The sequence below is a fragment of the Aegilops tauschii genome, chromosome 5 (genome assembly GCF_002575655.3).
Source record: "Aegilops tauschii subsp. strangulata cultivar AL8/78 chromosome 5, Aet v6.0, whole genome shotgun sequence".
Classification (NCBI taxonomy): domain Eukaryota; kingdom Viridiplantae; phylum Streptophyta; class Magnoliopsida; order Poales; family Poaceae; genus Aegilops; species Aegilops tauschii.
The window spans coordinates 221,350,759-221,364,697 of record NC_053039.3 but is presented as its reverse complement, the minus strand read 5'-3'; positions in this window follow the sequence as shown (position 1 = coordinate 221,364,697).

The following is a 13,939-nucleotide window of genomic DNA, read 5'->3' as shown; positions in this document are numbered from 1 at the left end:
AATCCGACGGCCATAGAAGGCCATGGATCGTCCGTCCCGTAGATGGCCCATGGATCGTACGGCCTGTGGAGGGCCATGGTCACTACAACGTTTGGGCGAGTTGGCCCCCGTTTGAACGATATAGCATATTCAAATAATTATCCTACTCTATACTATCACCTCTAAAAAACATACACTATACAATAAAGAGACTAAGGCATAGAAACGTAGAATAATCCTACACTATACAATAAAGAAATTATAGCCGGTTATACCCACTGGGCATTATGGTTCGGCTCCAGTGATAATAAAGCATACACAAACAACAAATTACATACACTGGGCAAATACAGCTCATACATCATGGACGCGCATCAACATAACTTACCATTTGAACTATAATCTCTTCAGAAAATAGGATTGGCCGGATTTAGATAGCACAAATTTCAGTCTGCAAAATCTCCAATTCCTTCGTTGTTACCTCAGTGTCTTGTTTCATTTTTTTGACTCCTGCATCTAATACCTGCATGTCCAGTCTCAACTTGTTGATTGTACGTTCGGAATCATGTACACGTTGTCTTGCCACCTCTAGTTGATGCTCGAGAACATCAGCACATTCCAATTCCAATCCATAATCATTCGGTAACGGCCATGCCGCAATGCTTGCAGATCTTTGTGTTGATGTCACTTCATCCTGAAATGTTTCTGTAAGTACACATGACTAGGGCAAAAATATAGTTACAACAATGAAGCGAGCAAGACAGACTATTTTGTACATGGCAAAACAGGACTAACAATAATGTTACACATCATGAAGCATAAGCAGGTGATATTTTAAAAATTATAAAAAATGTATTCTGTGAAGCCTGCATACAGAAATCTTTCTTAGCTCACCAGAGGAGCATGATGTTGGGGCCCAATCCAAAACACAGACAAGTTACAAATTTAGACAACACGTTGCGTAGAAGTAAGCAAGCAGTTGGCCATTCTGTAGCCCAATTAAAGTCTTAGGGAGCATAATGAACAACAGAGGATTTCATACAAACATACGACAACAAGCAAAACTATGCAATCATTAGCCTAGTATAAACTAGATTGTTAGCCTCATTCAATAATAGTTGGTTAATAGACTTCAAAGCTTTAGGCACACTTCGACAGAGTAATTAAATGGTAAGGCCTTTAATTATGTCAACTAATAGTTATACAAGTACCCAACATCAGGCATCATTCTTTGGGCATCTCATTAGCTGAGGACAAATAAAGCAATTGAAAAGAGCAAATTAACTATGACTGAAACAAACAAGGAGTTGAATTGTTGAGTTGGATATAGTGACTTACCTTAACAGGTTGAAGAGGCTCAGCGCAGCTCCTACTTCTCTTGCAAGGCTCCTTCCTAACATCTTGTACTTGGAAATCCTCAATCTTATCTTCATTGCACCCCCTCTGCAAGGTGACACAAACTAGTTACTCGTCTCCTTGGAAGATAAACATGCATACTTTCCAGTCTGTGAACACAAAAGGATGAGATTATAACAAAACGACACCACATAATGAAACATGCCGCATCTCTTGCACTTGCACACAATGAAATGAGCATTTACTATGTCTGCACTATGTAAAAACTAGGCATACCTTCGAACTGGATCTCCAGGTACTCTTGGAGAGCCTACTTTAGTGTACAACCAAACCTTTATGTCACCTATGAGTTAGAAAAGGCCCCACTACAGCAACCCTTAGTGTTTAAATCGTTGACAAGCTCTGTTAGAGTGTTAGGTCAAGAACAACAAGTAATCAAAGCAAACAGTCCTAGTATGGCTGGCTGATGCAAATAAGCAATTGAACAGATGTGTGAGCAAATCTTACATATCAAGAAAAGAAGCAAAGAAGGAGGCTTAAAGACCATCACTTGACTGACTAGATTTAAGGGGCATTTAAACATCATGTGCAACGTATGAACTAACATAAACATTGCATATTCCAGATTCTACAATGGAATGCACATGTATTAGGTTATGCCATGTATGATGATGCCTAAATGTACACTATAGCAGGCAGGAGGGATTCATCATTGCACGCACAATTGAATTGCAGGTTAAGGGCCAGTTCTATTCCGCCTTTTCAGGGCTTATTGTCAAAATAAGCCATAAAAGATGTAAAGAAGTCATTTTTGAGTTATGGGCTTGGGCTTAACTAATTTCGCTTTGGAGGGGGGTGTTTCGGGTAGAACCTCACTAAAAATTGAAGGGAAAGGGAATAGTGAAATGACTATGTTGTCTGCCTATATTACACTCAAAATGCAACTGGTGACACCCGCGTCACACCTCACCCTCAAGTAAAAACAAACACGCAAGCGTTCATTGCCCTGCTCGCTTGCATCTCCTCTCCCCTTTCCCTCTACCTCGATCCCCTGCCTGCAGCACTAGGGTTCCTCCAGCAAGCCGTCGCCACTGGTCCCATCTGGCCTGGTCCTCGATGATGCTCTGTCCAGCTAGGCTACATGGCCGGTGGGTAGGGGCAAATCTCCCTGGCTGCTCCTCCCTCTGGTGCCGCCCGTCATTCTCATGGTCTCCAGCAGCTGCTCTACTATGGTACGTCCAACGCACTACTCCGGCTGGCGCTGCACAACTACGGCTGATGCCACACTGCGGCAGAAGGCACCTTATCCCCCTCCCCACCTCCCAGGCCATGGCCTTGAGGTGCTGTTGAAGGATGAGCTCATCCAACAAGGTGAGGATCTCCTCTAATTTTTTGCCAAATTTTCATTCTGATCCACTATACGATGAATTGCTATGAGCTGCTTCTGTTGCTGCTATATGATGCATTGCTATGAGCTGCTCCTGCTGCTGCTATATGATGAATTGCTATGAGCTGCTGCTGCTATATGATGAATTGCTATGAGCTGCTGCTGCTATATGATGAGTTGCTATAAGCTACTCCTGCTGCTGCTGTATGATGAATTGCTATGAGCTGCTCCTGCTGATGCTATATGATGAATTGCTATGAGCTGCTCCTGCTGCTGCTATATGATGAATTGCTATGAGCTGCTCCTGCTACTGCTATATGATGAATTGCTATGAGCTGCTCCTGCTGCTGCTATATGATGAATTGCACACTGCTGCTGCTGCTGTATGGTGAGTTGCTATGAGCTGCTACTGCTGCTATATGATGCTTTCAGGTGGTGCTGCTATATGATAATAACCAGCCACTTGGACCATCGAATTTCAATAAATAATTGTTCTTCATTTAAATGTGGGTCATGCGTTTTTCGTTTAAATTAGGCAATGGGATCTCTGTGGAAAACATTGACCAAAGTAGATTGTGCCAAGTAGATGGTATCTTTGTATTTGCATTTTGAGCAAATAGTGATGGTCTGTTTTCCTATCATATTAATTACTGCACTGGGTTCAATTTGTGACGTTTGCAAGTCAAATTAATTTTCATATGGGCAACAAAATGAAAAAATATAATGCAATCTAGACTTTTCATTGATCATACCAAAGATAAGCTGAAAACGCAATGAAAATAACTGGTTGGCTTATTACATGGAGCTTATATTCACACGTGCTTATTTTCTTAGGATAACTCGTATAACTGTCCCTAAGAAACTTGGCCAATAGAACTGACATACAAATAACATGTCATGATGATTGCAATGGAGGAGTGACGTACCATAGCACACTGTATAGGCTCACCGCTGGCTCTCCTTTTTTTGCGATGTTCCATGAAATTGCCACATACATCTTGTACTTTTTCATTGTGTAACCCTATCTGCAAGTTGACACGGCTAATTTCAGACATCTCTACATGATAATACATTGCATATCCCTTGCGCATATTTAAACCACCAATTAATGATTGTGTGCGTAGCATAAACTAGCCATGACTCTGTGTGCTGGACTAGCAGGCACTCTAAGGGAGCCTAATGTAGTGTACTGGAATTCCTACATGCCACCTACGATTTTGTGTAATGTACCGCCTCTGTTCCTAAATATATGTTTATGTAGAGATTCCAGTATGGACCACATACAGATGTATATAGATGCATTTTCGAGTGTAGATTCACTCATTTTGCTCTGTATGTAGCCTATAGTGGAATCTCTAGAAAGACTTATATTTAAGAACGGAGGTATGAGGTAGTATCATGAATGACATCTACATATCTAATTTAGCAGCCAGTAGTAGAAATCATTGTCTGCACAAAGGGATTATTGGTCGAAAATCCTAGCAAAGCACGCTGGCAGGCACAGAACAATACAAGAGAGAGACACGCTTACAAGATCATAGCAATGCCTCGGTCCAGGATCTTGGTTGGCCAAGCTGTTAGATCCAGAAGAAACATCGTCCTTATAGTTTTTGCCAGCTGCATAACAGGTAACAGCGACCTGTTAGTATATTTGAAGTACATCGGGCAGGTGATGCTGGACGGGTTTAAAGGTGACAAGTACCTAGGCCATGTCGGGTGCTTGGCATCTTGCCAGACGGTGGGAATTAGGTTAGAAACATCAAGGGTGATGATGCTGCGCTGGCTGTCGGGGTCCGGTAAGGAGATCTAGAACCGTCGAGTAGGGTGTTTGTGGAGCGGCTCCGGTAGGGTGGACTACGGTGTGGGCGAAGCGGATCTGTGGCCGTGGACGAGGGCATAGGTGAAGCTGCTCCGATGGTTGGGTTAAGGATGGTGTCGACGATGCGCATCTGCGGCCGTGGATGAGGCGTCAGAAGCTGCTCCGGTAGGTTGGATGAGGGTGCGAGGAAGCGGATGTGAGGCCGTGGAATTGTGAGTTGGCAAAGCAGCCCCGGTAGAGTTGAAAATGGTATAGGCGAAGCTACTCCGGTGGGGTTGACGATGGTGTCGGCGAAACGGCTCCGGTAGGGTTGAGGAAGGTGTCGGCGAAGAGGATCAGAGGCTGTCGACCGGGGCGTCGGTGGGGCGGCTCCAGGGGGGTGTGGACGAAGCGTCTTCGGTGGGGAGTACGAATGAGCTGCTGCAGATGCGCTGCGGTTGACGAGAGTACTGGCAAAGCAGATCCGGTGCCGTGGACAAGGCCGGCACTGAATGGGCTGTGGTATAGTGGTGGATGAGCAGTCTACTTGTTTCTAGGGGAGGTGGGAGGGGTAGATGCGGCCGCAGAAGCAGATCCGGTGAGGTGGACGCCGCTGGCAGTGAATGGGCTCTGGTACGCCGGTGGATGAGCAGTCTAGGGTTTCGAGAGGGGAGGGGAGAAAGGCCGATGAAGTATGGACGGCGTGATGTGAGATGCTCTGGTGCTGTGGAGTTAGTCATTTTTACGGGAGGGGGAGAGGAAATGGGGGTGCCGTGTAGTGGGGGGAACCGGAAGTTACCAAAGCAGCCCCGACCTATTATGTAGATGAGGGCGGTATTGTAACTGTTGGTCTCCGTGCACCAAGGACAAAAGGGGAATTTCGCATGCTAAAGACTAAGGTGGCGGAAATTTTAGAAGGAGGCGGGAGATTTTGCCGCCCGTGGGATCGTTCGTATCCAGTTTCAACTAATTTTGGACCGTGCTAGCGGGAAGGTCATGCGAGACTGTGTACACGGGGCACACATCAGCAGTTAATAACTGGTGTGAAGTCCACCCCAGAAAAAAAGACAATAACTCGGGATGATGCGCCGATAACTTGGATGTTCACACGGGCGCGGCCAATCGTACGGGTGTAGTGGCGCGTTCACAAAAAAGGGATCAAACGCTCAACCTATGTATTTCTCGTGTAAATAGATAATTTAGTGCAATTTGTTATTTACTTTAAACATAATGCATTGACGTGTTAGTGTAGAAGCGCACAAAACGAAATGGATATTGTAGTCCGCTACTTAAAAGTGTTACCTCATATGATTACATAGCCTCCATTTCATAAATTGCGTACCCCTTGAATACATATATGAATATTACATATATTACTTCATAATAGAACCTTAAATCATCCAAGACTAATGATTTTGAATGCAAGAGTAACAATGGTGCATGTACATGATAGCTACATTGGTTGTTTGAAGAAACATCACTGTAACTTTGGCATGCACAACTGAAAAGGTTTATTTAAATAGAAAAAAATGTGATATGTGAGTGTCCAATCTTTTATAGCGTTGAATCGATATTGTACCTTTGGCCACGATATGAAGTAGATATTGATTTATGTTCAAGCGATGCACGTCCACGATCGCTAGATAGTGATACGTGAATGAATTGTGCAATCTCTCTCACACACATACATATCTCATTTCCCTGTGGGCATCGGAATCACACACACGCACTTCGTGTATTTCTCTCCCTCCGTCAAGGTTAGAATTCGTCTTTCTATCCCGTCCTACAAGTCTCTCACATAGAAACACACACGCTCTCTCTGTCGAACACGCCCACCCCTTTAATTCCGCCCACCCACAGCCACTAATGTCTCAAAGTATAATAATGTCTCTCACACATATGCCTAAGGTTAACTCGAGTTCCGGAACCATATGAATACATACAATGGGATTCCAACAGAGCACCTTTTGTTTTGAGATTTCGCTCTCTCTCTCTCTCTCCCTCTCTCTTTCTCCCTCTCACACACGCGCGCGCGCACACACACACACATTGTTTCTCGCTTCATTTTTTCCGGCACTTGCATGCACACAATTTTGTTTATCTTCGTGATGCTTTAAGTATGCCTCACACAAATGCTATCTATCTACCCCTTAATATAGCTAGATATGTGTCACACAAACTCCTTCTCCCTACTAGCAAGATGCCCATGCGTTGCACCGAACATCAAGATGCATTTGTATGAGTAGTTTATCTTGTGGGAGAAAAGGATGAACGAGGGAATGCCTTATTTGCAAATGCGGAGAGGGGTGTGGGTATCTTTTTGCAAAATTGCCACAATTTCCTTCCTATCCGTCGGGTATAAATCGGATGGCCTATATTGCAGGATGGCAGGAACACCATCATCACCAACTCTGTTTTTTATAAGAGTAGGGATATGTAAGTGTCACTGCCCCCCCCCCCCCCGACACACCCACCCACACACACACACAACCGCACAACACACTTCCCAACACCGAAGGAGTAGGGTGACACCTCGATCTTGATACTAATCTATCGACTGGCTTCTCTCTCAAACACACACACACACGCACACACACTACCCGACACCGAAGGAGTAGGGCGGCACCTCGATCTTGATAGTAATCTATCTACTCCTCTTTCAAACACACACACACACACACACACACACTCGCTAGTTGTGCCTCTGTGCCTACCGCGTACACTCTCGATACGTCTTTCTCTCCCTCCCCTCCCCCACCCCAATAATGACAGTAGAAGGGTGACAACTCGATCTGATCGTAATCTGTCAATTGGTTTCTCTCTCGAACATTGTGTCTCTGTGCCTCGCTCAGTAGCCCCCTCGATATGTAGACTTCTTGCGCGCGCGCACAGCTGTAGTGACGATGACGCTGAACCCAGTGTGCCTCGTTTTTACCGGCCTCATGTGATAGTTTTCACCCTGTTTTTTGTTAATTAACAAGGCAACCTTTTCTTTGTTACTACTAGTGAATCTGAAATCATTCGGGGTAGACATAAAATATATCACTTCAACCCAATTATCACAGTAACTATTATAAAAGAAACTAGCTAGATGCCCGTGCGTTGCACGGAACATCAAGATGCATTTGTATGAGTAGTTTATCTTGCGAGAGAAAAGGATGAACGAGGGAAGGCCGTATTTGCGAACGTGGAGAGGGGTGTGGGTATATTTTTGCAAAATTGCCATAGTTTTCTTCCTATCCGTTAGATATAAATCCGACGGCCTATATTGCAGGATGGCACGCACACCATCATCACCAACTCTGTTTTCTACTCCCTCCGTTCCTAAATATTTGTCTTTTTAGAGATTTCAACAAGTGACTACATATGGAGCAAAATGAGTGAATCTACACTCTAAAATATGTCTACATACACATCCGTATGTGGTAGTCCATTTGAAATCTGAAAAAGACAAATATTTAGGAACGGATGGAGTATAAGAGTAGACATGGAGATATATCTCCAGCATGGTCTACAACAAAAATGTGCTGGACTGGTTAGCGCCGGATGCTCGCAACGCGATGACATGAGTTCGAATTCTGTCTTTAACTTTAGATTTTTATATTATATATTACTTATTTAATATATACTTCTTTCACTACTGTACTGACAGTGGAACCCACAGAGTACTTAGAATACAAGATTAAGGATGGACTTGTTTCTTTTTAACTTTCTGTACGAAGCTGTAGCCACCCTGCAAGTCACGTGTACACTGTACATGCAATTAACTTTTTATAGAGGGACAATCATACACGCAATTAACTCAAATGGATTGGATGTCACTCTATTATTTCCAGCATAAGAGCATATCCAACGGCAGCCGGCAAATTTCCTCCCGCTTCCTTCCGCGGAGGACGACATCAAATGCCAGCGGCATACATTTTCACAACTCTAACCAACCAGATGAAATTCGTGAAAACACGGATTGATTTCATATAAGCATGAAGGATTTCATATAAAAAAGCCGGATCTTCATATAAACATGATGGATTTCATTACATTTACATGAACTAAGCGGTGCCAATCCGGCTCTCTTGGTATAATTAATACTCCCTCCGTCCGGAAATACTTGTCCTAGAAATGGATGTATCTAGACATATTTTAGGTATAGATACATACAATTTATCCATTCTTAGAACAAAAATTTCCCGCCAGCTGGAGAGGAAGTACATAATCTAAATGGCCGCCCGCGGATCCCTTTGTCTTCCTCATGTCCGGCAGGCACTTTGCGGGATCGACGAAGGTCCTTGGAAGAGACGAAGAAGCAAAGAAACCACCTGAATGCGCAGTCGTCGCCTCGGCGGTGGCCTTCATGGGACCCAAGTGGCGGCGGCCTCCCGTGTTCTACTTCTCCTCGATGATGGCGGCGAACACGGAGAAGCTGGCCACCGACTCGTCGCTCTCCACGCACCCGGCTTCTGTCTCTGCCTGCATGGCGCTGCCACAGGCACGGGAGGCGCGCCCACAGACACGGGAGACGCGGCACCGCAGACACTGGTGGCGCGGTACGATGCGGCAGCAATGATGCCCGTACCAGTGTGCTCGCTGCCGTGCCAGTGTGGAGCAACTCGCCACTCCTCATCGAGCTGAACTGGAGCGGCGAGTTGCTGAACCACGCGCCTGCTTGGGGCGGCAACTGGCTCCGTCGGGCCAAGCGAGGTTGGTGAAGCACCGAGTGGCCTCGCCCTTATCTGGAGGGCTCGGCGGGCCACCCAGCCGGGTAATATGCCGGAGAACGGCTCCTCGGAAGCCATCGGAAGAGTGGAGAAAATGGTGAAGGAGGAGATGGGGGAGCGGCGGAGGGGTGCGATTCTTGCCCGCTGTCTGTCTGGCCTCGTGTAAATAGAGGGCGGACGGTAGGAGCTTGGCCGGCGTCTGGCCTCGTTTAAACTAAGGGCGGATGGGAGGAGCTCGGCCGGTGTTGCGTTTAATTCCGGCCCACTCATGAACGGACGTGTGGCCGGAGTAGGTTTCTCGGTTTGCATGCGGGTTTAACGGAGGGGTTTGATGGAGGCGAGGAGGCGTGTTCAGCCAGGCGTGCAGCGGACGGCGTAGTACTATTCAATTTGACAGCGGGCGGCGCAGTTCCCGATACGACTTTAATGCAGACGAGGGAGGGAGTAGTGGTTCCCGAAATGTTGAACAGCCAATGCATCCTCCTTCAATTAATGCATGAGGGAAGTAATGGGAGGAGGACCGGGAAAAGAGGCTGCACGATGTGAATGCAACGCAGTTTGCCCTCATATAAAGGCGCCCCTCCATTCCAATGCATCTACCACATCGTACGCACCTAAGCATTTGCCTAAGCACCTACACTAAGCGCAAAAGAGCTCACTCCAGACCCATGGCGGCGATGCGCGCAAGAGGCCAGCGGCTGTGCCAGATGGTCCACGACGTCAGCCTGCGGCATGGCGCCAAGGATCATCTCCAGACGGTGTTGGAGACCGGCTGGTGGATGGCCGCCATCGACGCCAACTACGACTCTCAGTTGAACCAGATGATCGTTGCCACCACCAACAAGTTCACCGTCCTCAAGAAGCTCTCGGGCGACATCGCCGTACTCCTCCAGCCCGCGCGCCCGGGCTCCTCATTGCCTGCCACCCTAATCGGCCTCCATGGCCAGAACCTCTTTCAAGCACTGGTGGCCCTGCGACTGCCCGCCGACGCCACGAAGAATGTCCACCTGGAGGTCACGCTCGCCGCGAGGCGCCTCGCCCTACAAGAATTCGTCGACCTACACATCCACGTGTATGAGCAAATCGTGTACATAGGTATCTACAAGGCCAGTGAGGACGCTACGACGTTGGCCTTCCTCAACCAGCTGGAAGCCTTGGATGAGAAGCACCTCGACCTCGCCACAAAAGCTGCCGCTCCTTAGCCGCCGGTCGGTGGCCCGGCGCACTAAGTTGAGGAGGAGGAGGTTGTACGTTGATGGATGCATCTTTCTTCTTGCCTTCTGTAACCACCACTGCGATTGCATCATCATCGTGGCCTTAATTCTTATTGTGTTGTTGCATTCTCGTTCCAGTCAATACCGACATGTGCGATCCCTTTGCTTAATTATATGCATCACTGTAACTAGTACTCCATCCGTCAATTTATAAGTTGTGCTTACCTTTTCCATCAACTTCGTGCAACACGCGGGCATCTTGCTAGAAACACTAGAACATGTCGGACCGCGTGTGACCAAACCGACAATGCACCAACCTAGCTACTACGTACCCTGCTTATCTAGCGGAAATAGCCCCGCCCTAGCGTTTCCAATTGTTATTTCTATCTATCGATCGTGCCAAGGAGCAGAACCAAAATGTTACAATTTATACATGTTTCTCTACTCCTACTCCTATAAAAGACTCAGTTGGTGATGGTGGTGTGTCTGCCATCCGTCGTTTCTGACCATTAGATCTGCATCTAACGACTGTGAGGTAAGTTGTGGCATTTTTGCAACAATAGCCCACTTCTCTGCTCCAATTTGCAGAAAACCCCTTATTATCTTGAAAGCAACCACATCCCTCCCTCACCTCATCAAAACAGCTTGAGAAATATATACTCCTATAAAAGACTCAGTTGGTGATGGTGGTGTGTCCGCCATCCGTCGTTTCTGACCATTAGATCTGCATCTAACGGCTATGAGGTAAGTTGTGGCATTTTTGCAACAATAGCCCACTTCTCTGCTCCAATTTGCAGAAAACCCCTTATTATCTTGAAAGCAACCACATCCCTCCCTCACCTCATCAAAACAACCTGAGAAATATATTTTGAGTGAAAAGTACTCCCTCCGTTCCTAAATATTTGTCTTTCTAGAGACTTCAATAAGTGACTACATACGGAGCAAAATGAGTGAATCTACACTTCAAAATATGTCTATATAATCCGTATGTGATAGTCCATTTGAAATCTCTAAAAAGTAAAATATTTAGGAATGGAGGGAGTAATATATTAGGAGTATATCAAAACAAGAGTGATTTCTTTCAAGTTTGTGAACAAGTACTACTATTCTACTACTTTGGATCCGTCGCAACGCACGGGCACAGTGCTAGTAAAAGGAAAAGGCCTGCCGCGTTCGCGTCGCTCTCCCCCCACACACGCCTGGGAATCGGGAGTACTCCATGGCCCATCCGGCACGACACATAGCTTAGGGAAGGCGTGTTGCCTAGCATTTTCACTTTCATGTGGGACCACCGTTGAGCAAACCGACTATTGGCAAACTGCACCCCGCCCGCCGCCGGGTTGGAAAACAGAAACGAGGGGAAGATCTAGCTGTAGCACGGAAGCCAAGAAGTTTGGTGTCAGATGGGGCTCGTTGATAGAGTAGGAGCATTCCGTACTACTCCACTCCTACTAGTACCAAGTTTGCACTATACAACTAGTACTACTACTATACAAGTAGTAGGTACGTGCACATCACATCATCGTAGGAACAAAAAACGGGAAGATCTTGTTTTGGGTGATTTATCTTTTTTTTCCTGTCAACGTAGTATGAATAATATGATGTGGGGGGCACCCATGAAGCTTATGTGGCTTGGTTCCATGGCTACGAAAGGTTAGAGAAAAATAAATAGATAATGTGTTTAGAGTGCACTCCACTAAACAAATATACTTTGGATCCATTGCAACGGGCCGGTACATCTATATCTATACCCCCTATATAGTGTGTGAATAACTTTGAAAGTTGGTCGTTGGATGAAGCCAATCCGACGGTACAAAGATGGCAAATCCGAGCACTACTGGCCGTTGGATATCATCTACATTCCACCAGATTTTGCCACATGTAGAATCTAGAAGACTCCACACGTAGAAGCATAATGCACAAACCACCAGAATCTCATGCGTGCAATGCACGTGTACCTTACTAGTGGTTGGTAGTAGTAAGAAACAAATTCCGGGTTTGGCACGAGCTCGTACTGCGGGAGCACCACAAGGCCTGCCGCAGGAGTTACATTTCCCTCTCGGGGCCCACGGGACCGAACTTCAGTGGCTTAGTGCCCGGCCTATGAGTCAATGACATGCGGACCTTAAATGTGGCTGGCCCACATGTCATTCTCATGGTGGTGGTGTGGTTCGCGACTCACTCGTTCGAGATGAACCGGCCGGTGGTGGCGTGTCCGTGGCGAGGGTGCCACAGCTGGGCGTCGGGGCGTTACGAGGCGTAGATGGTCACACCGGCGGGTACTACCTGTAGTACAGAAGTACTCCAGCTGAGGATTGATGCCCGGGATGAAATGTGTCACAGCCGCTGGATGAAAATTTGATGGTGCGGGACGTGTGGTGTCATGGGTTCGTGCGGCGTCGTGGGAATCGCGCGTGGCTGTGGTAGAAACTTGATGCTCGCCGCATTTAAGGTGGCCCACATGTCATGCACACAAAGGTAGAGGGGCGGTGCAGCCGAGAGGGGTGAGGCGCACGTCGAGGGACGTGGTGCCGTGGGTTGGAGCGGCGTCGTGGGAATCACGAGTGGCAGTGGATGAAACGTGATGGTCGCCGTAGTTGAACTTCCATGGACAAGCTGTCATGTCTACGGACACATGCATTGCATACCGATCACTGGAAGGAGTAGTAGAGAAAGCTAGGCGGATAAATAGTTCCTTATAGTCAAGCGGACCCACGCTACTACTTGTTCCAAAGACATGCACACCATCGAAATAGTCCATGTATATCAATATACATAGAGAGGGAATATTTTTTTAGAAGAGAGGAAATAGTTGATCCATCCATAATGCCCTGCTGCTGGTGCAGCATCTTCTTCTTCTTCTTCTTTTTTCTGTGGGAGACGGCTTCGCAACAAGCTCTGGACCTTGCAGCTATCTCGAAACTCACACGGGCATCGAGGGCAGCATATTTTATCCGCTCGTACGTTAAGGGATAATTCTCCCATCCAGACGACCTTAATGCCAGCGTCTCGTCACCCTTCTGAAGATTTGTTCCTAGCACAAAATTTGCTACGTCGAATAGGGATGGTGTCGGTTTATCACAATCTTCTACAGGAATTTTTATTCTGGTTTGTAGGTCAGCGATGCTTTTCAAATCAAGGTTGTACGGCTCCAACTTCTGTTTGTCCCCTGCGATGGCTGCCCCACAGAAGTATATGTCCTCCCGAGACAAGAAATCGTGAAGCTCACCTGGTATGGAGGGCGCGTGTATGATGTGGTACACCAAAACATCATCTTCGAGGCACAGTTGAAGGACATCGGCGCGTTGGATCTTCCCAGTGGCACGCTCCATGTACTTTGCGTCGAGACCGATGACATTCATCTCCACCTTTTGGAGGGAGTTGGATACATTGTTGATCCACTTCCAAACAACCCTTGGGTGGTCGGTGACTGTGGCAACTATGCTCAACGAGCCTTCGACGAGGACATGTTGGACGCTAAAAACCTGCA